This window comes from Gorilla gorilla, chromosome 3 (assembly GCF_029281585.2).
Source record: "Gorilla gorilla gorilla isolate KB3781 chromosome 3, NHGRI_mGorGor1-v2.1_pri, whole genome shotgun sequence".
NCBI lineage: Eukaryota > Metazoa > Chordata > Mammalia > Primates > Hominidae > Gorilla > Gorilla gorilla.
Window position 1 is genome coordinate 175,247,702 of NC_073227.2, and position 24,172 is coordinate 175,271,873.

General features: G+C 37.7%; 1 long non-coding RNA gene across 1 annotated transcript; it reads left to right on the forward strand.

The window, feature by feature from the left end:
• Positions 1-900: 900 nt before the first annotated feature.
• LOC129532897 (uncharacterized) lies at positions 901-22,419 on the forward strand. The gene is made up of 4 exons (XR_008678808.2): positions 901-1,004; positions 11,566-11,649; positions 16,756-16,841; positions 18,265-22,419. It is a non-coding gene; the product is annotated as an uncharacterized lncRNA (long non-coding RNA).
• Positions 22,420-24,172: the final 1,753 nt, after the last annotated feature.

Genomic DNA, 24,172 nt, shown 5'->3' on the forward strand with positions numbered 1-24,172 from the left:
TTTCTTTTCCTGATTCCATTCGTCAGTGCTCTGCAGAAGTGGCCCCTAGAGAAAAGTTTCTCTACACATGTCTCGGTGATAGTGTGGAAGCTCAGCTAAGGTACGCCCAATCTTCAAGGTCCTGAGTAAAATAATGAGAATCTCTTCACCACTTGGCTAAAAATTTATTCTCCAGGAAGAATCTAAACATTGGGAAAACAAATTAATTAATGGCAGACAATGAAACATCCCCCAGGTTGGTACTTCGTTACTGAAATCAGTCCCTGAGCCATCCTGAAGACTCTGGAAGGGATAAACAGGGGACTGGTTCAAGTTTCTACCGTTTCTGGCATGGTCTCCCACAAACCTATCAAGGAATTTCCCTTTAATCAAATGTTCACATAAAAGACAACAAATAAAAAACCTTAAAGAAAATCAGAAAGGGAAAAATTTACAAAGAATTATCAAGAATGTTTGGTGTATTATTGGTAAGATGCATTACCTGTGTGGGAAGTAGGACTTACCAGAGAGAACCTATTGATCAGTTCCATTTGTCCAATAGCTGTGACTGCTCAAAATGCTCAGGTACCACCCCAGCCACCTGCAACAAAGTCTGAGGCCAGAGGTGGCCAAATAGCCCAAGTGTGCAGTGACTTCAATGTAGTAGGTACATTGCATTGTACCTGGGACAGTGGAATGTAGAGAAGACCTCTGTTAGACATGCCCTCTATCTTTCCTAATTCAGCAGTGATTTTATGAATTAGATAATTGGTTTTCCTCTGCAGATGTTTGCAAGTTTTAAGCAATTAGTCTCAATATTTGCATGAACCTTTATTTATCTTAGGGGAAGGTAATTTGGTGCTATCTGGAAAAAATATGTCTTTGAAATTGTTTTCTAGTCCTTTTCCACTTGTTTCCCTAGGCACCGACTAAAGACAAAAGAAACTTCTCCAGTGGATGAAGTTGTCCACTGGCATCCACAGCAATGATGTCCTTGCTTCCCAAAGTGTACACATTGTTTGCTGGTGAGTGAGCACACTGGGTTGTGCCATCTTTCCTGCCCCCACACATGAAGACACATTCCTTTTGCTCTCTAAATAACCTTCAAACAGGCTAAGCTTTCCAGAGCTCATTTATAGAAATCCTCGATTTATGCAAACACAGTATCATGCAAAAGAATTAAAAAGGAGAAACAGAATTTTGAAATAGTAGTGCAAGGGAAGAGCTCAATGAGGACCACCCGGGAGATGGAGAAAAGATCCAAAGTCTGTTTCCAATTATGAGCTTCTAGGAGGAGAATGAGTTATATTTAAAGTAGTTCCAAACCAGGTGAGGATGGAGAGGTCATCTGTGTTGAAGAGGGGTGGGGCAGCATGGCTGGTGGCAAGTTGTGACCCTTGTTTATAAGTAAAATTAGGTAAGTTTGCATACAAACAAAAAACAATGTGCCTTTGGGTATAGTGACTACAGTTGGGCAGACAGAATGGGGAAATAGAGAAAGGCTTCACTTAGGATGGAGAGAGGGTCAGACCGGTGTTATTAAAACATTTGGAGTGGGAAATCCTGGCTTTGTGTCTGAGCTCTGCCAGGTTGTAGTTACTTTGGGTGATCCATTGCAACTCTGTGGGTCACAGCTTAGTTATCTTTCAGTGGTGGTATTAGCCAGTGATTCTCAAACTTTTTGATCTAAAGATGGCTTAACACTCTTAAAAACTGTAGAGACTCTGAAGAGTTTTTGTTTATGTGGAATCTATGTGTTGATAATTATATTAGAAATTAAAATGATGAATTTAAATAAAGATATGTATTAATTTATTTATAATAACAGTAATAAGCACTTTTCATATTAACATAAGATATATTTAAGAAAATTAACTATATTTTCCAGAACAAAAAACAGTTTGGTGAAAATGAGAGACAGGACTAGCTGGATTTCCTAGGCCGACTAAGAATTCCTAAGCCTAGTTGGGGAAGGTGACCACACTCACCTTTAAACAGGGGCTTGTAACTCAGCTCACACCTGACCAATCAGGTAGTAAAGAGGGCTCACTAAAATACCAATTAGGCTAAAATCAGGAGGTAAAGAAATAGTCAAATCATCTATCATCTGAGAGCACAGAGTGAGGGATGATGATTGGGATATAAACCCCAGGCATTCAAGCCGGGAGTGGGCAAACCTCTTTGGGTTCCCTCCCATTGTATGGGATCTCTGTTTTCATTCTATTAAATCTTGCAACTGCACACTCTTCTGGTCCGTGAATGTTCCGGCTCGAGCTGAGCTTTTGCTCATCATCCACTGCTGTTCACCATCGTGGCAGACCCGCCATTGACTTCTACCCCTCCAGATCCGACAGGGTGTCCACTGTGTTTCTGATCCAGCAAGGTGCCCATTGCCCATTGCCCATTGCCCATTGCTGCTCCCGTTTGGGCTAGAGGCTTGCCATTGTTCCTGCATGGCTAAGTGCCCAGATTCATCCTAATCGAGCTGAACACTACTGGCTGGGTTCCACTGTTCTCTTCCGTGACCCACAGCTACTAATAGAGCTATAACACTCACTGCATAGCCCAAGGTTCCATTCCTTGGAATCTGTAAGGTCAAGAACCCCAGGTCAGAGAACAAAAGGCTTGCTGCCATGTTGGGAGTGGCCGCCACCATCTTGGGAGTGGCCCACCGCCATCTTGGGAGCTCTGAGAACAAAGACCCACCCAATAACAAAAAGATTAATGTTGGTTTGCATTTTTGCAAATCTCTGTAATGCAGCTAGATTCTCATATCTGCTTCTGTAGATTGTGTGTTACAATATCACATATCATGTAGTCTCTGGAAAACTCCACTGTATAAGATAAAGAATGAATAAGTGAAACAATAACTAAGTATTATGAAAATTGTTTTGACCTTGCAGACCCCCAGAAAGGGTCTTGGGAATGGGAAAGCTTACATTTACATTCCCAAGGCATAATAATATCACTCTCTTCATTTTGTGCCTGTAAGATCCTCACAAAGTCTTTGGTCATTATGCACCTATTCCTTTATCTGTGATCTTCAGACCCTTGGCAAAAGGGGAGATATATTAGAGTCCTAAACTTCCCCCTCTATCCTCCTTCATCCTTCAAATAATGCAGTGGAATCTTCCCAGGACACCTCAGGCAACTCTAGGCCCCAGTACCACCTGGTATCACCCTATCCATTTCTTATTCTGGAAGCTAGTCCCTCAGAACGGACAGGCAGAAAAGGTAACTCTGACCTGACTTCAGCAATGCTCCTGAGCTGAGGGCATTATTTCATCACTTTACTCTGACCCTGATGTAGCGGAGAAACATGGGCTTTTGAATTGGACAGGATTGGACTGAATTCCAATTCTTGATTCATGTGACTTGGGCACGTTAATTACTATCTTTGACACCCATTTTTCTTGTTTGCAAGAGGTTAATATATATGGTTGCATAAGGATTAAATGTGGTACTATATGCAGTGCTTGTGAGACTCACGGAAGGACTTAAAAATGATAATCATTGCCAGGCACGGTGGCTCACGCCTGTTATCCCAGCACTTTGGGAGGCTGAGGCAGGTGGATCACCTGAGGTCGGGAAGTTTGAGACCAGTCTGACCAACAAGGAGAAACCCCATCTCTACTAAAAAAAAAAACAACCAACCAACCAAAAAAAAAAAAAAAAAAGAACCAATTAGCCAGGTGTGGTGGCGCATGCCTGTAATTCCAGCTACTCGGGAGGCTGAAGCAGGAGAATTGCTTGAACCTGGGAGGTGGAGATTGTGGTGAGCTGAGATTGTGCCATTGCACTCCAGCCTGGGCAACAACAGTGAAACTCCTTCTTGAAAAAAAAAGATAATCATTATTATTAGAAAAGAGTATCCATAAGCCCTGGAGAATAAATAATGAAGAGAACTATTTGAGAGGGACATACTCCCCACCATTCATTTGTGCCTGTGTGAGAAGTTCCAGTAGATCAGTGGTACTTAATCATTTTTGCTTTTAGGAGCCCTTTATGTTCTTAACAATTCTTAAAACCAAAAAGAACTCTTGTTAATGTGGGTTCAATCTACAATGTTTACCATAATAGAATTTTTCCTTTTTTGATTTTTAAATTAATATATGATTTAAATACAGTGAATTTTACCTTTCTAAGTTTTATAATTAAGTCTATGATCTATTTTCAAGTTAATATGGTAGAGTACAAAATATAAATAGAAGTTCATTTACACAGAGACAGGGTATCAGAAATGTGCAGACAGCTCCTTCAAGTCTTCATCTGAGTATTAATGAGCATACATATAAAAGAATACAACACTGAGAAAGAACTACCTGAAAGGAACACCCAGAACCATTCATGAGACTCACACCTGGCTGGCAGTAGTTTGTGTCCCCATGAGTCAAAGTGGAAAAATAATTCTGTAATATGTAGGCACTGGGTACTCAGAAGTATATAGCTTCAGTACTAAGGAAAAATTAGCCCTAGACTAAAAGTTCCTTTGATCTCCCTTGAAAAAAAGATGAAAAGTACACCTCAAAAGGGTTAAGCTAGTTACAAGAAACTTAACTGCATCTCAGAACAAAGCTTAAAAATATTTTAAGTTATATTAGTTATTTAAAAATATTATGTTATATTAAGTTAATATAACTTAAAATATTATAAAATATTATAAAATTTATTATTTAATTTACTTATTAAAATAATATAAAATATTATACAATATTTAAGTTATATCATATATTATATCCAGCACCCAACAAGATAAGATTCACAATGTTTATATCTAATCAAAAGTGACTAGGCATACAATGAAGCAGTATGATATAATTCATACTGAAAATGACAGTATATTTTTCATCAAAAATAATCCAATAGCTGAAAAAAATACATCTTTTAAAATGAAGACAAAATTAATGCTTTTGCAGACATTCAAAAACTGAAAATATTCATTATTTATTAGCATACCTGATTTGCAGGAAATGATAAAGGCCATCAGGCAGAGAGAAAATAATACTGGAGGGAAATATGTATCTACATGCAGGAATGAAGGTCACTGGATATGGTTTTTTGCAACTGCTTTTGAGGACTAAGTCATAAATTCTTTGCCAAGTCCAATTTCTAGACACATACGTCCTAGGTTTTGTTCTAGGATTTTCATAGTCTGAGGTCTTACATTTAAGTGTTTAATCCCATCTTGAGTTAATTTCTGCATTTGTAGGGGTTCAGTTTCAGTCTTCTGCATATGGCTAGCCAGTTTTCCCAGAACTATTTATTGACTAGGGGATCCTTTTCCTGTTTTTTTTTTATGGGTTGATTTTGTCAAAGATCAGATGCCTGTAGGCTCATGACTTTATTTTGGGATTCTCTAGACTGTTCCATTGCTCTGTCTATTTTTGTATCAGTGCCATGCTCTTCTGGTTACTGTAGCCTTACAGTATGGTTTGAAATTTGATAATGTGAAGCCTCTGGCTCTGTTCTTTTTGTTTGGGATTACTTTGTCTATTCATGCTCTTTTTTGGTTCCATATGAATGAATTTTAGAATAGTTTTATTTTTAAGTCTGTGAAAAAATGACGTAGGTAATTTGATAGAAGTAGCATGGAAACTGTAGATTGCTCTGGGCAGTATGGTCATTTCAAGGATATTGATTCTTCCAATCTATGAGCATGGAATATTTTTCCATTTTTTTGGTGTCATCTATGATTTCTGTCAGCCGTGTTTTGTAGTTCTCCTTGTAAAGATCTTTCAACTCCTTGGTTAGCTATATAAGGTATTTTATTTTTTTGTGGCTATTGTAAATGGGATTATGTTCTTGATTTTGCTCACAGCCTGTATGTTATTGGTGTACAGAAAAACTGATTTTTGTATGTTGATTTTGTATCTTGAAATGTTACTAAAGTTGTTTATGAGGTCCAGGTGCCCTTTGGTGGAGGCTTCAGGGTTTTTAGGTAAATAATCATATCATCAACAAAGAGAGATAATTTGACTTCCTCTTTTCCTACTTAGATGGCTTTTATTTATTTCTCTTGCCTGATTGCTCTGGGTAGGACTTCCAGTACTATGTTGAATAGAAGTGGTGAGAGTGGACATTCTTTTTGTGTTCCAGTTGTTAGGGGAAATGCTTCCAGCTTTTTCCCAGTCAGTATGATGTTGACTGTGGGTTTGTCATCAATGACTCTTATTATTTTGAGGTATGTTCCCTCAATGCCTAATTTGTTGAGGTTTTTTTTTTATCATGAAGGGCCGTTGAATTTTTATTGAATGCTTTTTGGCATCTATTGAGTTGATCATATCTTTTTTGTTTTTATTTGTGTTTATGTTGTGAATCATATTTATTGAGTTGTGTATGTTGAGCTAACTTTGCATCCAGGAATGAAGCCTTCTTGATCATGGTGAAATAACTTTTTGATATGCTACTGGATTTGATTTGCTCATATTTTGTGGAGGATTTTATTAGGATTATTGGGCTGCAGTTTTCTTTTTTTGGGGTCTCTTTCACTGATTTTGGTATTAGGATGATACTGGTTTCGTAGAATGGGTTAGGGAGTGATATGGTTTGGCTGTGTCCCCACCCAAATCGCATCTTGAATTGTAGCTCACATAATTTCCATGTGTTGTGGAAGGAACCCAGTGGAAGATAATTGAATCATGGCGGTGGTTTCCCCCATACTGTTCTTTTGGTAGTGAATAAGTCTCATGAGATCTGATGGTTTCATGAGAGGAAACCTCTTTTGCTTGGTTTGTCATTCTCTCTCATGACTGCTGCCATGTAAGACATGCCTTTTGCCTTCTCCATGATTGTGAGGCCTCCCCAGCCACATGGAACTGCGAGTCCATTAAACCTCTTTTTCTTTATAAATTACCCAGTCTCGGGTATGTCTTTATCAGCAGTGTGAAAATGGACTAATACAGAAAGGAATTCTTCCTCCTTGATTTTTTGGAATAGTTTCAGTAGACTTGGTACCGGCTTTTCACTGGTAGAATTTGCCTATTAATCCATCTAATCTAGAGTTTTTTGTTTGGTAGGTTTTTTATTACTGATTCAATTTCATAACCATTCTTAATCTGTCTAGGGTTTCAATTTTTTCCTATTCCGTCATGTGAGACTGTGTGTTTCCATGATTATATTCATTTTCTCTAGATTTTCCAGTTTGCGCACATAGAGGTATTCATAATAGTCTCTGAGGATCTTTTGAATTTCTCTGGGATCATTTGTAATCTGTTCTTTGTCATTTCTGGTTGTACTCCTTTGGATCTTCTCTTTTTTTGTTTCTTTGTTAATCTAGCTAGTGGTCTATCAATCTTGTTTTTCCTTTCAAATAACTAACTTTTTATTTGGTTGATACTTTGTATGATTTTTTGAGTCTTGATTTTGTTTCGTTTGACTCTGATTTTAGTTATTTCTTTTCTTCTGCTAGCTTTGGAATTATTCTTTCTTTTCTAGTTCCTTGCATATGATATTAGACTGTTAATGTGAGATCTTTCTATCTTCTTGATGTAGGTGTTTAACTTTATAGACTTTCCTCTTAACACTGCTTTAGATACATCCTAGAGGTTTTGGTATGTAGTGCCTCTATCTTCATTTATTTCAAAGAACTTTTAAATTTCTGCCTTATTTTTTGTGTATCCAAAAGTCATTCAGGAGCAAGTTGTTTAGTTTCCATGTAATTGTGTGGCTTTGAGAATTCTTTTATTGTTGGTTTCTATTTTAATTCCACTGTGGTTGGAGAATATGCTTGTTAAAATTTCAATTTTTTTGAATTTATTGAGACTTTTTTATGAATGAATATGTGGTTGATCTTAGAGTATGTTTCATGTGCAGATAAGAATAATTTATATTCTGTGGTTGTTGGGTGGAATATTCTTTATATATTTATAAGGTCCTATTGGTTAAGTGTTCAATTTTTAAGTCCAGAATTTCTTTGTTAGTTTTATAACTTGATGATCTGTATAATGCTGTCAGTGGGGTATTGAAGTTCCTCACTGTTGTTGTGTGGCTAAGTCTCTTCCTAGGTTTAGAAGTAATTGTTTTATAAACCTGGGAACTCCAATGTTGGGTGCATATATACTTACGATAAGTAAGTCTTCTTGTTGAATTGAACTATTTATCATTGTATAATTCCCTTTTTTACCATTGTTGGTTTAAAGTGTGTTTTATCTAATACAAGAATAGTGACTCTTGCTCTTTTTTTTTTTTTTTTTTTTTTTTTTTTTGAGTTCTTGCTCTGTCTCCCAGGCTGAGTACAGTGGCGGGATCTCGGCTCACTGCAAGCTCCACCTCCTGGGTTCACGTCATTCTCCTGCCTCAGCCTCCCGAATAGCCGGGACTACAGGCGCCCACCACCACGCTTGGCTAATTTTTTGTATTTTTAGTAGAGACTGGGTTTCACCATGTTAGCCAGGATGGCCTTGATCTCCTAACCTCATGATTTGCCCCCCTCGGCCTCCCAAAGTGCTGGGATTACAGGTGTGAGCCACTGCCCCCAGCCGACTCTTGTTCTTTTTTTGTTTTTCATTTTCATGACAGATCTTTCTTAATCTCTTTACTTTGAGCTTTTGGGTGTCGTTGCATGTGAGATGGGTCTCTCGAAGACAGCAGAAGGTTCTGTCTTGCTTTATTTCAATCCAGTTTGCCACTTTGTGTCTTAAGTGGTGTGTTTAGACTGTTTACATTCAAGATTAATATTTATATGTGTGGTTTTGTTCCTGTCATGGTGTTGTCACCATGTTGCTTTGTAGACTTGATTGTGTAGTTGCTTTATAAGGTCTGTGGGCTGCAGTAGCAGGTGTCCTTTTTTCATTTCTATGTTTAAAACTCCCTTAAGCATCTCTTGTAAGGCCTGTCTAGTGGTAATGAACTCTCTTAGCAATTGCTTATCTGGGAAATATTTAATTTCTCCTTTGCTTATGAAGCCTAATTTGGCAGGATATGAAATTCTTCGTTGAAATGTTGTTTTCTTTAATAATGCTAAAAATAGACCCTGATCTCTTCTGTCTTATAAGGTTTCTGCTGAGAAGTTTGCTGTTAAGCTGATGGGATTCCATTTGTAGGTAACATGACCCTTTTCTCTAGCTGCCTTTAAGATTTTTTTCCCCCCATTGACCTTGGAAAGCCTGATACCTATGTGCCTTCAGGATGGTCATCTTGCATAGTATCTTGCAGGAGTTCTCTGAACTTATTGAATCTGCATGTCAACCTCTCCGGTAATATTGGGGACACTTTTGTGGATTATATTCTCAAATATGTTCTGCAGGTTGTTTATTCTCTCTTCTTCTCTTTCAGGTATGCCACTGAGTTGTGGATTTGGTCACTTTATATAATCCCGCTTTGTCCATTTTAAAATTTATTAGGTTTTCTTTATTTTTGTCTGGCTTGATTGATTCGGAGGACTGATCCTTGAGCTCTGAAATTCTTTCCTCTGTTTGGTCTAGCCTACTGTTAAGGCTTCAAATTATATTTTGAAATTCCTCTAGTGAATTTTAAAATTCTAGACATTCAGTTTGGTTGTTTCTTAATATATCTATGCCATCTTTCAAATCTAGGATTGTATTTCTGGTTTCACTGGATTGGATTTCCACTTTCTCTTAGATCTTGTTGAGTTTCCTCACTATCTAGGTTCTGAATTCTATATCTGTCATTTCAGACATTTCAATCTCATTAGGATCCATTGCTAGGAAGCTAGTGTGATCCTTTGGATGTAATGAAATGCTCTAGCTTTTTGAATTGCCAGATGAACTTATGGTTTTTAACAAATACATGACAGATAGATAGATGGATAAATAGACATTAGTTTGTATACATACATATATTTCTATACTCTAGGATCTGGAAACAGTGGTATTCCCACAGCAATGAGGACACCCAGCACTCAGAGATCTTGATTTCTAAATACCATCTTCAGTAAAAGGAACTAGGCTTCTTGGGAGAACTGGTTGATCCAGGGCTGGAGCAGGAAAAGTACAAAATGAGGCTGAAACATTTTGTGGTATCAGATAGTAAGAAAGTCTCAGAGGAACAAATGAGCCAATAAGAAAAACTTCCAATGGCCAAAGATGGAACAATTGGAGCAATAATGTAATTTATGATAATATATGCAATCTAAAGAATAAGATAAATGTCCATGACTCCACATTGATATGTTAATGATTGAATAAATAAATAAGTGAGTGATAAAGAACAACATTTACAGAGTTATTTAAACTACATATTTACATGGTGTATTAGTCCATTTTCATACTGCTATGAACAAATACCCTAGACTGGTTAATTTATAGGCAAAACGAGGTTTAATAGACTCACAATTCCACATGGCTGGGGAGGCCTCACAGTTATGGCAGAGGTAAACAACATCTTACATGACAGCAGGCAAGAGAGCATGTGCAGGGGAACTGCCCTGTATAAAACCATCAGATCTCATGAGACATATTCGCTATCAGGAGAACAGCCTGGGAAAAACCACCCCCATGATTAAATTACCTCCCACAGGGTCCTTTCCACAATATATGGGGATTAGGGGAGCTACAATTTAAGATGAGATTTGGGTGGGGACACAGCCAAACCACATCAAATGAAATGAGGGAAATAGGAAATCACCATTAGAACACCATAATAATAATTACCTCAAGCAATCCACCAATAAATGCTAAAATTAGTGGGTGAAAGTTTAAGGATAAATAAGATTTTGCATAGACCAAATTTTTATTGATTACAAAGTGAAAAGTTGTGATTTACTATGGAGAAACCTGGTAGACACAGCCTTAACCAAATAATTAAATTTATTATCACCAGTGTCAAGACATATTGATATCATATATTCCTGGAGAAATACACATCACCACCTCTGTGGCATTCCCTTCGCATATCCGTAACTTTAATCTAATCATGAGAAAATATCAGACAAACCCAAGTTGAGGGCCATTCTACAAAATCTCTTACCAGTACTGTTTTAAAATGTCAAGGTCATGCAGGACAAGTACAACTGACTATCAGATCAGACAATACTAAAGAGATATGACTACTAAATGCAATGTAGTACCCTGAACTAGATCCTGGATCAGAGTAAATATGTTAATGTAAAATCTTTTGAAATCCAAATAAATTCTGTAGTTTAGTTAGTAGTATTATATCAATGTTGATTCCTTAGTTTTGGTAGCTGCATTATGATTATATGAAATGTTGACAGAGGAAACTGGGTGAAGGGTATACTGGAACTGTTTGTGCTATCTTTGTAACTCTTCCGTAAGCTTAAAATGGTGTCCAAAACTAAAAGCTTTTAAAATAGTTCAGGAAATAACCTAGTGAGAAAAGTGGCATTGTTTTGCATTTTTGAAAATCAATTTAATGAATGTCTTTAATGGGAATCAGATGGATTCTGAATTTTACATTCAATCTGTTACAATATTATGTGTCATACAGCCTCTGGAAACCCAACTATATATTTGTAAGAAAATGGGAGTGAAAAAGGCAATGGTGTCATCATAAAAGTAGTTTTGACTTTGTGGATTCCTGGAAAGGGTTTATGGGTGCCTTGGCCCTGTAACACATTTGAGAACCAGTGAATTAGAGTAACACTCTTGAGTTCTCTTTACCATTTAGGGAGATTGCTGAGTTCCGGAGACAGACTGGGCTTCTGCTTTCTTTTGGTGGAGGTGTCTGCTTGCAGAAAATTTATGTTCTGGGGTGAGTATTTAATTTTGAATAATGTTATCAAGCTCATTTTTGGCTACATCTAACGGTATTGAAAAAATAGCTTTGTTACTATTAAATCAGACCTATTGATCTCTGTCTACAAGAGTCCTGCTGTATATCTTGGTTAATTCAGAGCTTGGCTACATCTAACTGTATTGAACAAATAGCTTTGTTACTATTAAATCAGATCTATTGATCTCTATCTACAAGAGTCCTGCTGTATGTCTTGGTTAATTCAGAGCTTGGCCTGGGATCAGAGGTGTTGTTTTCCTCCTACATCCATGATATGAGCTTGTGTGATTCACAATGGAAGGATAAAGGAGGACAACATGGCAATAAATAGGGAGTGATGGGAAAAATCATCCAGAGTAAAGTATCAGGTTCACCAGGGTAATCCATGGATCCTTTCTCTGAGTTCATTCCAGCCCAAAGAAGGATTCCTTCTTTGTGTGATGCCTGCAATACTAAATTTACTTAGGTTCAAAAGCATTAATAATAAAGTAAATGACTATCATATGTGTCTGGTTATAAATCTTTTCTTCCTCCCATGATGAAAGCTTGGCTACTCATTTTTACTCTGAAGTTCATAGTCATCTTCCTCTTGAACTAAATTCTGGGGAAAGATTGATAAGCCATTTCAATATGGCATCCTATGACAAATAAAGCTTTGGAAACTCAGACATTTAGCCCCTTCCAAACTCAGAAGACAGCTGCTACCCACACGGTCACTCAATAATCACAACATGTTCCCAAATCTTGCTTTGTGGCTGAATTTTTAAAGTACCTCTAGAGTTATGATTAGACAATCTGTTTCTGTTTTACTATAATTACTATTTAATTTGTACTCTACTGATCCAGAATTTTGCATAAACATCCCTCCTATGATTCCTGCTTAATAGAATATTGAAAATCATTTCCTCATTGAAAATGTTTTGGGCTATTAAGAATAAAATACTCTGTTTTCAGAGCAGTTTTTACATTTTCCAACTAAGGGAGCTGAAACAGTAAAGATTCTTTTAGCTTGCCTTTCATTTTCAGGACTAGCAGGTTCCTGTAATATAAAGGTCTTTGGGGTTTTTAGTGCAAGCCTATTGAGAACTATAATTTATTTCACCTCATTTCACTTATAAATAATACTATTTTATATGTTCTATGTAAAAGAAAAAAATAATATTTCCTTAAAAATTATTCTATACATTCCTATAATTTAGCCTTGTGTGTGATGACCTTTTTCTATAAAAGAAAAATGTATGTAAATGCTGCTTTAAGTTAATTATAAATAATGTTGTTGACATGTACAACCTAAGGCACACTTAGAAAATATATTCATATAGCTGGGCGCAGTGGCTCACGCCTATAATCCCAGCACTTTGGGAGGCCGAGACAGGTGAATCATGAGGTCAGGGGTTCCAGACCAGCCTGGCCAACATGGTGAAACCCCTTCTCTACTAAAAATACAAAAAATTAGCTGGGCATGGTAGTGGGTGCCTGTAATCCCAGCTACTCAGGAGGCTGAGGCAGGAGAATGGCGTGAATCCAGGAGGTGGAAGTTGCAGTGAGCTGAGATTGTGCCCCTGCACTCCAGCCCAGGCGACAGTGCAAGACTCCATCTCAAAAAAAAAAAAAAAGAAAGAAAGAAAGAAAAGAAAATATATTCATATAACCCTGATTTTGGTAAAACACATTTCTACATATTCATTTCTGAGGCACAGGGTTTCTTATATAGTCACCTGTTTTGAGGTATTTAAAACACTTTTTAGTTTTGTGCTAGTTGCAAAAAACGACATTTTAACATAAACTATCAGTTTTACTTGCAGAGTTTGGTGTAAAAAATATGAAGATTTTATCTCCAAAATTAAGATACTTCTATATACCTTTCCGTCTCAATATGTGAAGTTTAAGAGGATTTTAGAAGTGATCAGTATCAGTTTACAAAATTACTTGGAACTTGTGTTAATCAGTCATCTTCCTTTGCCAAGCTGACTCTGAAATTCATGGAAGGTACCTACACACCAGACTTTAAGTGATTGCATATGCTAGCTTCCAAATATTTATGAGGATTCTTTCAATTTTAGCATTTTGGGTGCTAGGAAACAGTCTATTCCCATTACCAAATTCCTAAGCACAACACTGTTTCATTATCAAAGAAAATAACATATTTTGGGGGCTGTAAATACTGTGAGGGCAAATGGATTTTCTAAAGGAGACTATTGACCATGTGTTAAACTATGACATTTCAATACATTTGTCTGATTGTTGGTCAAAAACATACTCAAAGGTAAACAACTTGAGCAAATAATAGGCAACTGAAGTTGACCATTTAAAGAGAGGGACAGTGAGCATGAAAAATCAAGACGAATGCATTGCTTCAATTTCATAGACAACATGAATTAAATGCAAGCCACTGCCATTCTGCTTTAATTTAAATAAATCAAATGTTTTCACTGTCTCAGAAAACTAGTTTTTTCAATAACATTTATGACATATTTTTTCTTGGTTTGTGCACCTATTTGGAAAAGCATCACCGAGAGAGTTGTTGGTTATGAAAAAATACAATTCCCTTAGCCATTTACTGGGCTACATCAGTTAGTGGAAAACAGATTTCTCAAGATAAATTGTTATTGGTCATTAAAAACATATAATGCTTCTCCTTAGACAGACTAAATTTATCTGATATGTTTGTATTCCAGGATGAAATCAGAAAAGTGACTGACGACAGGGAAACAGGATAAGATCTATTTTCACACCAGATTTGTTATTCAAGTTAGCTTCAGAACTATTAATAAATATTTCGAAGAGCAGTTTTCATCAACTTAGATTAGAGCAAGAATTATGACCACAGACCACAGACCCTCTGCCATCCCAGCTGGCCTCTCCCATCAAGTAGTGCAATGGGGCTATCAAATTTTTTATTTTATTTTATTATTTTTTCTCTAGTTCTTCTAAAAAAAAGGGGATACATGTACAGTACATGCATGTTTGTTACATAAGCCATTACATAGGTATACGTGTGCCATGGTGGTTTGCTGCACGTATTGACCCCTCCTCTAAGTTTCTTCCCTTCAACCCCCACCCGCCAACAGGCTCTGGTGTGTGATATTCCCCTCCCTGTGTCCATGTGTTCTCATTGTTCAACTTCCACTTATGAGTAAGAACATGCGGTGTTTGGTTTTCTGTTCCTGTGTTAGTTTGTTGAGGATGATGGCTTCATCCATGTCCCTACAAAGGACAGGATCTCATTCCTTTTTATGGCTGCATAGTGTTCCACAGTGTATATGTACTACATTTTCTTTACCCAGTCTGTCATTGATGGACATTTGGGTTGGTTCCATGTCTTTACTATTGTAAATAGCGCTGCAATAAACATAAGTGTGTGTGTGTCTTTATAGTAGAATGATTTATATTCTTTTGGGTAGGGGCTATCAAATTTTTTATGAAGACTAGGTGGCCAGACAGCATATCTGCTCAGTTGTTCCTCCATTCCTACCCATTTTCCATACTCTGTCACACTCACTTTCACCCTCATCCTCAGCAAAGGATGATAAAGCAAATGCCTACAATTGCAAGTGAGTGAGCAAGCAAGTCAAACGGAGAAAGACCAGCTATAGGAAGCTAAGCAGAATCATATGCTAAAACAGGGAGGTGCCTGCTTCACTTGGGATAAAGCCAGAAGCTTCCTTCCATCTCTTTGGTATCATTTCAGGCCTAGTTGAAAGTGAACGTGAACAGTAAAACGGGTGACCTTGAGCACAAGCTTATGGATAATGATAGTAAAAAAGGAATTGTGTTTCACAAAACCACAGGTTTCAGTCCCTTGAGGCTCTGAAAAAGTAAACAAGGAAGCTGACACATGACAGCATATCTTGAGAGCACACTCAAAGAATTTTTAGACACTTGTGATAAGAAGCTTTTTGGGGAATGTTCAGTTGTTTTTCCCTCCACACAGAAGCAGTGGGAGGCAGAGTTTAGATTTCTGAGTATTCCAGAACCTGGGGAGGGTCATAGCTGCTGCTGTTGCTAGAGAAGTCTGCGGAGTTAAGAGCAATAAAGGCAGTAAAAATAAAACCTAAAATAAGTATTTGGCCTTCTGTTCCTCAGCCTTCTCACTATGTGAGGCTCTTAGACTTCCTCCCTACTAAACAGTGGGCCAGACCTGCCTTCACTGTCATTTTCATCCTTGATTTATCTGTTTTCTTCAATGGAATTTTTGTTTGTTTTTTTGTTGTTGTTTTTTGTTTGTTTGTTTGTTTTTGAGACAGAGTGTCACTCTGTCACCCAGGCTGGAGTGGCACAATCTCGGCTCACTGCAACCTCTGCCTCCCTGATTCAAGCAAGTCTCCTGCCTCAGCCTCCTGAGTAGCTGGGACTACAGGCGTGCACCACCATGCCCAGCTAATTTTTTGTATTTTTAGTAGAGACAAGGTTTCACTATGTTGGCCAGGATGGTCTTGATCTCCTGACCTCGTGATCCGCCCACCTCAGCCTCCCAAAGTGCTGGGATTACAGGTGTGAGCCAGCACACCTGGCCTCAATTGAATTTTTAATGAATTCCTCAGAGATAGTATCTTTGTATCTGAATAATTCCTAGGCGAGGTTTAGATATATCGAGTATGGTCAACTTCATTAGAACACATGAAAGTGGTGACTATTTTCTTCTCCCTCAGTTAGTTCATATCATCCTGTTTCTCTAGTGATAAAATATGAAAGATTCCAAAAGTTGTAAAAGGAGAGAAAACAGGAATATAGAAGCAGGGAGTGCGTAGGGAAGATAAGGAGAGTGGCAGGGAACTAAATCTTGAGAAAGCACAGAACTCAGCAGACATAGACCGAAAACCTTGTTTGTTATTAAATCTTACATTAGAGTGAACAAGTGAAACTCCATCCCTGAGAAAGCTCACCTGTGAACTGGGCAATTTCAGTGCGTTTTTTTTTTTCTTAGAGTTATTAGTAAGATGAATTGAGATAATGCCAATGCCTTTTGGAAATAAGAACCAAACAAACGCAAGGTGGCCTAGAAAATTGTCTCCAAAAAAAGGCAGTGAGACCCCCATGAAACATTTTTAACTATATTTTTCAAAATTGCTTTTGTTTTCAAAGATTTACAACTTCAGGGAGACAAAGGAAACTCCAGCTCATCTCCCACATCATTGATTGAGAGGACCATTTTCTGACTCTCTGCACATGTAAGTACCTTGCTTTCACTAGTTAGAAGCTCTTACACTCCAGTCCTTACCTCCTGATGCACTTTGTTCCTTATATTCTGTCTGTGATTAATGTAGGTAACTTCCAACTACACCTGTCACATTTTAATCTAAGCTAAAGGGAGAACTATAGCCTAAAGCACAGTAGGTAATTTCATGAACTTGTTTCTGAAAGATAGAGAATGACTGAGTAATGGAAAAATTGTGAGATCCTTCTGTTTCAACTCAGTGCATTACCAAATTGAGTGCTGGAGGAAGATCCCAAGGAAAGGAGAAAGAAGGACCAATTAGGGAGAAATCATAAATACTTGAATAGTTAGATAAGCTGCCCATTAATTGGAGAAAAAAATAAGTTATGAAGAGATAAAGGAAAGTTATGAAGGAGAGCAGAGAAAAAGCACCATGCGAGGAAGCTTGTAATTAAAAACAGAATGAATGAAAACAGATCACAATTGGCTAAGTGGATGAAAAGAGAGGAATGGAAAAATAACATAGTTTTAACAAATGACAATGATAGAGGTAAAGACTCTTCCAACAAAAAGCAAGGATTAAAAAAAAAAAGAGATAATCTTCAAAGCAAAAAGAGACCCAAAAGGCTACCTGAAACTGAATGACAGAAACAAGAAAGAAAAAACCTGAAAGGGGGAAAAAAGACAAAACATACAGGAGAAGTAAGTAGACCCAGAAACACACATAAGAAAACATTATAAAACAGACCTATCTTATTCAAACATTAATGAAAGAATGAAGCTCTGAGAGTAATAAAATATTAATTATTATTCCACTACCTGCTAGTCTGTCTCTGCTGGCAGCTTTAGCATATCTACTTGTTTGAGTGACAACCTCCTGTCTTTGCTATTTCTCGCACTTTTTAAAGTCCCTCTCCCCAGGGGAGAACTTATTTCACTCTTATAGAACCTGTATAAATAATGGGCCAAGAAATCTTGTGTTTTGAAGATTGACTGAGAAGAAAAATTTCCAAAATGTTCTCCAAGTTGAAAAAGATGTAGAAGCCTTAGACCAAATGGTAGGTCAATACCCAGAATATTCCCAAATAGATTTGTATCTGTAATTGGAAATAATGGCAATTTCTAGGGTTATTTGAGGACAAAATGAGATTATACACTTAGAACATGTCTGGCATCTAGTACACACACAATAAATATTAGCTGTTATTGTAAGCATGGACACTCATTTTTATCAGATGGTGGGCCAAACCCTGTTGGACTGTGACATACTTATTGCTTCTTCCTGGGTCTCTCAACCCAAGTGAGAAGTCAGCAAAGAAATCATTTGGGAAACCGTCTGTTTTTGTTTGTTTGTTTGTTTGTTTTTAATACCAGAATTAGATTAACTAATGCTTGTTCCATTATTTCCTGTGAACAATCCAAGTTTTTTCTTTCAGGAAGCTGTGCCCTGTGGTCAGGACCAGACATGTTTCTGTGCTTTTCCTCTCCACCTGCTTCTCCCCTGTGATGCAAAGGCAAAGGGGCTGTGGGTGTGGCTGAGTGCTCAGGAGGGCACCGCCCAGTGAGGTCAGTGAGTGTCAGTGACTCACGTCCACCTAGAATTGCCCCACCAGGGCCTTGCTGAGTCTTCTCCCTGCTGCTGGGAATTTTGTCCCACCTTTATGTAGATGTGCGTTACTGAGTTTATCTGCATAGGAAAGGATATGAGCTCTGAGTTCCTGGACTCTTCCTCCTCTCAGGTTCCTTAGACTGATTTAGGAGTAGGATTCTGAGCATCTTGGGGAGCTCTCCTGGGGGGTCTAATCGCCCACGTCTCAGGGACATGGGAAGGCCTAACAATCAAAGTGCACTTGGTGCTAGACATAGAAGTGGGAAGAAAGTGGAGAACAAATGAACAGGAGGCTGGCTATCTGGATATCTGGATGAGGGGCCCGAAGGACCATAGAGACCACCCAACCCATGGGATAGACAAAGAATGGGCAGTGTCCAGAAGCAGAACTGGAAAGTCCCCTATACACACATGGCCCACCCATGCTAGATTTTCAATCCCTGGAATCAACACTGCCACTGACAAATATGTTATTTCTGGGAGATTCTCTGACCTCACTTATGCTTAGTTTCTTCATATATATAGTGGGAATTTTATAACTCATTTGTCAATCTTTTCCTGGAATAAAAACAAATGAGATACAGAAATGCTTTGTAAGCAGATGAACTAAATAAATACATCCAGAGAACTGGCAAACCATACTGCTCCTTCCTACCCACTTCTTTGCTAAATTTTGGAAGAGGATTTGTGGACAAACATCCTATTTTGCATCTCCCATCTGGGGACAATATATCAAATGACTTACAACATTTTAATCATGTAACACAAGTCTACTGTTATGAGTATTTAAAGTGTTGAAGATTTAAAAAGAAATGAAAATGACAATGCCTTCATTTAAAAGTGGAATGTTCTCTGAAAAAGTCAGAAAGAACTCCAAACTCAATTATTATTATTGAATCATATTTATTAAACAGTGTATGCTGTGTCCTCAAGAAAGAGACTACACACACAAACAGATTAAGAAACACAAAACTCCAAACCCCAGAACGAACACTATGGTTGAAAATGCCCAGAGCACATGTGACTTTTCAGGAACCTCTGATGACCCTGAAGCCACAGACAGGGAACCCTGGCTCTAGACTGTTAGCAACTCCAGACAGGAACAATGCTTTATGTGTTATTGTACCCCAAATCCCAGCACAGTGCCAGCATCTAAGAGATGTCATTCTGAATTGGCAGGGCTAGACTCATTGTTATTTATGCTCTTTTAACACAAGCAAAGGTATGAAGGACAGCTTTGGACCAGGGACTCAGAGGGAGGATAACAATAGCTGAAGAGTTTGAAAAGCAAGACAAGAGCACAGGTATCCAAACTGCTGAGAAGTGACTCCACTTCTCAGCTAGCTATGAAGGTGTGGTGGACAGGGACAGTCCTAACAGCCAGCTAAGAATTCAGGAGAACACCTGAGGACAAGATCTTGATACAGTTATTGGAACCACGGTACAAGATGAGGTGTGACTAAGGGCAAGCCAGACCAGAGGCTAGTTACAGAAAATGGGTGCAAATCATAGAGAATGGGTATTCCCAGCCTCCTAGGGTAGGGTAATGAAGGGTCTAGGAGTCAGGGAAATAATTGCAGGAGGTTCTGTCTTTGACTGTGCCTGGGACTGGAAGAGATCACTCAGCTTCTCTGAGGTTGTTCCATGGAGCTTGCGAGTTTTCAAAGCACTCTTAGGCCCACTTTTAGAGGTTCATAAATACAAGACAGCTTCTTAGTTTCGATTGCTTCTACCTTATGCCAAGCATATGGTACTGAAAAAATTAAACGGTAGACATTTTTTACAATAATCAGTTGTAAAAATAATTGATTGGTGATATTACAATGTTGTTTACCCGTATTCATCCTTCCACATAGTATAGTCTAACAGATGTCATTTAACCTCAACACTTAATCATCTGCTCCTAAAACGCTGCTGCTCTTGTGGGGTATTATACTCCATTATTCTAAGACTAGGGAGTACTTGGAAGAGAAGATCCAGAAGAGTGGCATCATAGTTGGGTAGGCTGGGCTACATCTCATGAAGATGCATTTATAAGAACAAAACTCATTTGAAGGGAAAATAGAAATGATACCTACATTAGCTGATAAATAGAAGCTAATTAAGAGATTTTCTATAAATTTTAAGTTTACAGACTGTTAGAATCAGAAGGGATCTTGGAAATTACCACATTGCCAATTACTAATTTTCAAGTGAAGAACCAGGTTTTAAGGTTGAGTGGGTTGCTGAAGGCCAGGAAGTTAGAGGAAAGGAATAGGATCGTTTCCTCTCATCCCAATCAATGCTCCTTCCGGGGATCTCCCTGGCTGGAGGAAATGGGGTGGGGATAAGAACCAGGAGGAGAGATGTGTAGATTACTCCTTTCTTCTCAATGTCTGCCGTACAGAAGTCATTTTGTCCAGTGGGGGAATTGTAAGGAAAAAACCATATTTTAAAATTCCCTAACAAATATGACATCACAAGTCAGGTTTCTTCTCTAGAATTTCTAGTTGTTTCTAATGACAACCTTATTTATTAACTCCCATAGCATTATTTTTACTTGTTTTCTAAGAAAAATAAAGGTTTTGAAAGTAATATTTTTGAGTTGGAAAAAACTAGGAGATCAAAAACTGAGAAAAATATTAACAAAATTATTTTAAAATTTGTGTTTCTTTTTAAATTGTTTTACTTTTTATAGAATAAACCCATTTTAAGCAGTATTATAATAATGAAGTTTACATTGTGGCAAAATTAGCTTTTGATTTATTACAAACAATATTTCTGATAATATTTTTTGAGGAATTTGTTACCCCATTAAAATTTTCCTTACATGTCTACTTGAATGTCTGTAGTTTCTGGTTAAGACTGATTAAATCTAAGGAAATGTTCTTCCTAGACGAAAGAAGGGGTTCAATGCGTCATGCTTCCTCTGTAAATGCTTTTGCTAATGGAGTGCTCATGTTCAACCAGATGTGGGAAAATTCTATCGACAGGCCCTTGAATAACTAATTGACAATTACCATGGGAAGTCTTTTGATAGAAGGCCACTTGACATTTATTAAATGTCAAACTTCCTTAGACCACAGATATCACGTGTTTCTAACGTGACTTGAATCCTTTGAGAGAAAGAAATCAGTCATGTCTGGTGCCAGGGTTAATATAGATTTGGGGCTGTCTTTATTCTTTAAGGAGGATGACAGCTAACATTTATGGAGTACTTATCATGTGCAAGTCTCTGTTCTAAGTATTTTATATGGATTAACAACATTATTATTGTCCCAATCTTACTGTTGAGGGAAATAAGGCACAACAGGTTAAGAACGTGGCTAAGATACACAGCTCATAAAGAAGTCTAGGTCCAGAGACTGTGCCCTTTTATGTTATACTGCCTTCTTCTTTTTTTTTTTTAGGCTATGAAATTACTATAATTGTATTTTTTAGTGGAGAAAGACAGCTAGGTATAATTTATTATAGGTGGTGTATTCCCTGAATTCTGGATCTGTTTGCTTCCTACGGGTTTTTTTCAAATTTTTTTTTATTATTATACTTTAAGTCTTAGGGTACATGTGCACAACGTGCAGGTTAGTTACATATGTATACATGTGCCATGTTGGTGTGCTGCACCCATTAACTCATCATTTAACATTAGGTATATCTCCTAATGCTATCCCTCCCCCCTCCCCCCACCCAGCAACAGGCCCCAGTGTGTGATGTTCCCCTTCCTGTGTCCATGTGTTCTCATTGTTCAATTCCCACCTATGAGTGAGAACATGCAGTGTTTGGTTTTTAGTCCTTGCGATAGTTTGCTGAGAATGATGGTTTCCAGCTTCATCCATGTCCCTACAAAGGACATGAACTCATCCTTTTTTATGGCTGCATAGTATTCCATGGTGTATATGTGCCACATTTTCTTAATCCAGTCTATCATTGGTGGACATTTGGGTTGGTTCCAAGTCTTTGCTATTGTGAATAGTGCCGCAATAAACATACATGTGCATGTGTCTTTATAGCAGCATGATTTATAATCCTTTGGGTATATACCCAGTAATGGGATTGCTGGGTCAAATGGTATTTCTAGTTCTAGATCCCTGAGGAATTGCCACACTGACTTCCACATGGTTGAACTAGTTTACGGTCCCAGCAACAGTGTAAAAGTGTTCCTATTTCTCCACATCCTCTCCAGCACCTGTTGTTTCCTGACTTTTTAATGATCGCCATTCTAACTGGTGATACTGCCTTCTATGAGTAAAAATTTCTATACATTGTTATCATTGTCCCTAACAGGCCATGATTTCAGATTATTCACTAGGGTTCTACTAAATAAAGAAAATATGGATCCTTAAATTAACTTATTATCTCTAATTGTCCCCTCTACATGAGCAGTGATAGCAATGATGGCTATTATTATTATTTTGGACTTTTAAAATAAGTTTTTATTTCCAGTGGAAATAGAACCTTGTCACCATTATTAATCTAGCGTTGCACTGCACGGTACAGTAGGCACTAGTTTCCTGTGGCTATTTAAAATGAAATTAATTACAATTAAGTACTGTCATACTCTGTTTTCTGTTGCTTCTAAAAGAATAACTGAAACTGGGTAATTTATAGAGAAAAATAATTTATTCCTTATGTTATACAGACTGGTAAGTCCAAGGTCAAGGGGCTACATCTGGTGAGGGCCTTCTGGCTAGTGAGGACTCTCTGCAGAGTCCCAAGGCAGTTCAGGGCATCACATGGTTAGGAGCTAAGCTTGCTAGCTTGGGTCTGTCTTCCTCTTGTTCTAAAGCCACAAATCCCACTCCCATGCACCCACTAATCCATTAACATATTAATCCATTAATTCATGAATGAATTAATCTATTCATGAGAGCAGAGCCCCCATGACCCACTCACCTCTTAAAGGCCCTGCCTGTCAATTCTGCCACATTGGAGATTAACTTTCAACATGAGTTTTGAAGGGGACAAACCTTCAAACCATAGCAAGTACAATTTAAAAAGTAGTTCTCAGTCATACTAGCTATGTTTTTAGTCCTTAATAGTCACAGGTGGATAGTGGCTACCATAGATATAAAAAACTTCTATCATAATAGAGAGTTCTATTGAACAGCAATGTGTTATAGAATGCTCAGCTTCTTTATATGTAACTAAACAAATCAATTACTAGCTGCAGAATGCAGCCAGGAGACAGAACTTCATCTATTTGGGGGAAAAAAACAAACAAACTCATAAATTTATCTTTAAACTTGTGAGGTTGGAACTAATTAAAGTTTCCTATTTGACCTTGAACCAAGTCAACATAAAGTGAGAAAGTTACAAGTGAGAGGAGACAGATTGGCTGGTGATTTGATGAATCAGTAAATTATTTATGTAAAGAAGGGAGGATCTTTTCCATGGAGCTAAAGGGAGTGTGTTAAAAGGACTCTTGGCTCCCCAAAACTAGAATAACTCACTTTTGATGTGTAGTAACATGGGTATATATACCATTTAGAATGTCAAAATGAGCAGAATATTTTGCCATAGGAACATGTTTTGAAGATTCTGAGAAAGAAATGGGATTTTAGGGTCTTTTCCAGTCATGTGAAAGGGACTTGTTTTAGTCAGCTTTCTCCAGAGAGAGAAACTATAGAATATAGACAGTAATACATAAAATGGGATTTGTTAGAGGAATTGGCTCCCTTGATTATGGAAGCTGGGAAGTCTCAAGACAGGCTGTCTGCAAGCTGGAGAACCAGGAAAGCAGATAGCATGGCTTGGCC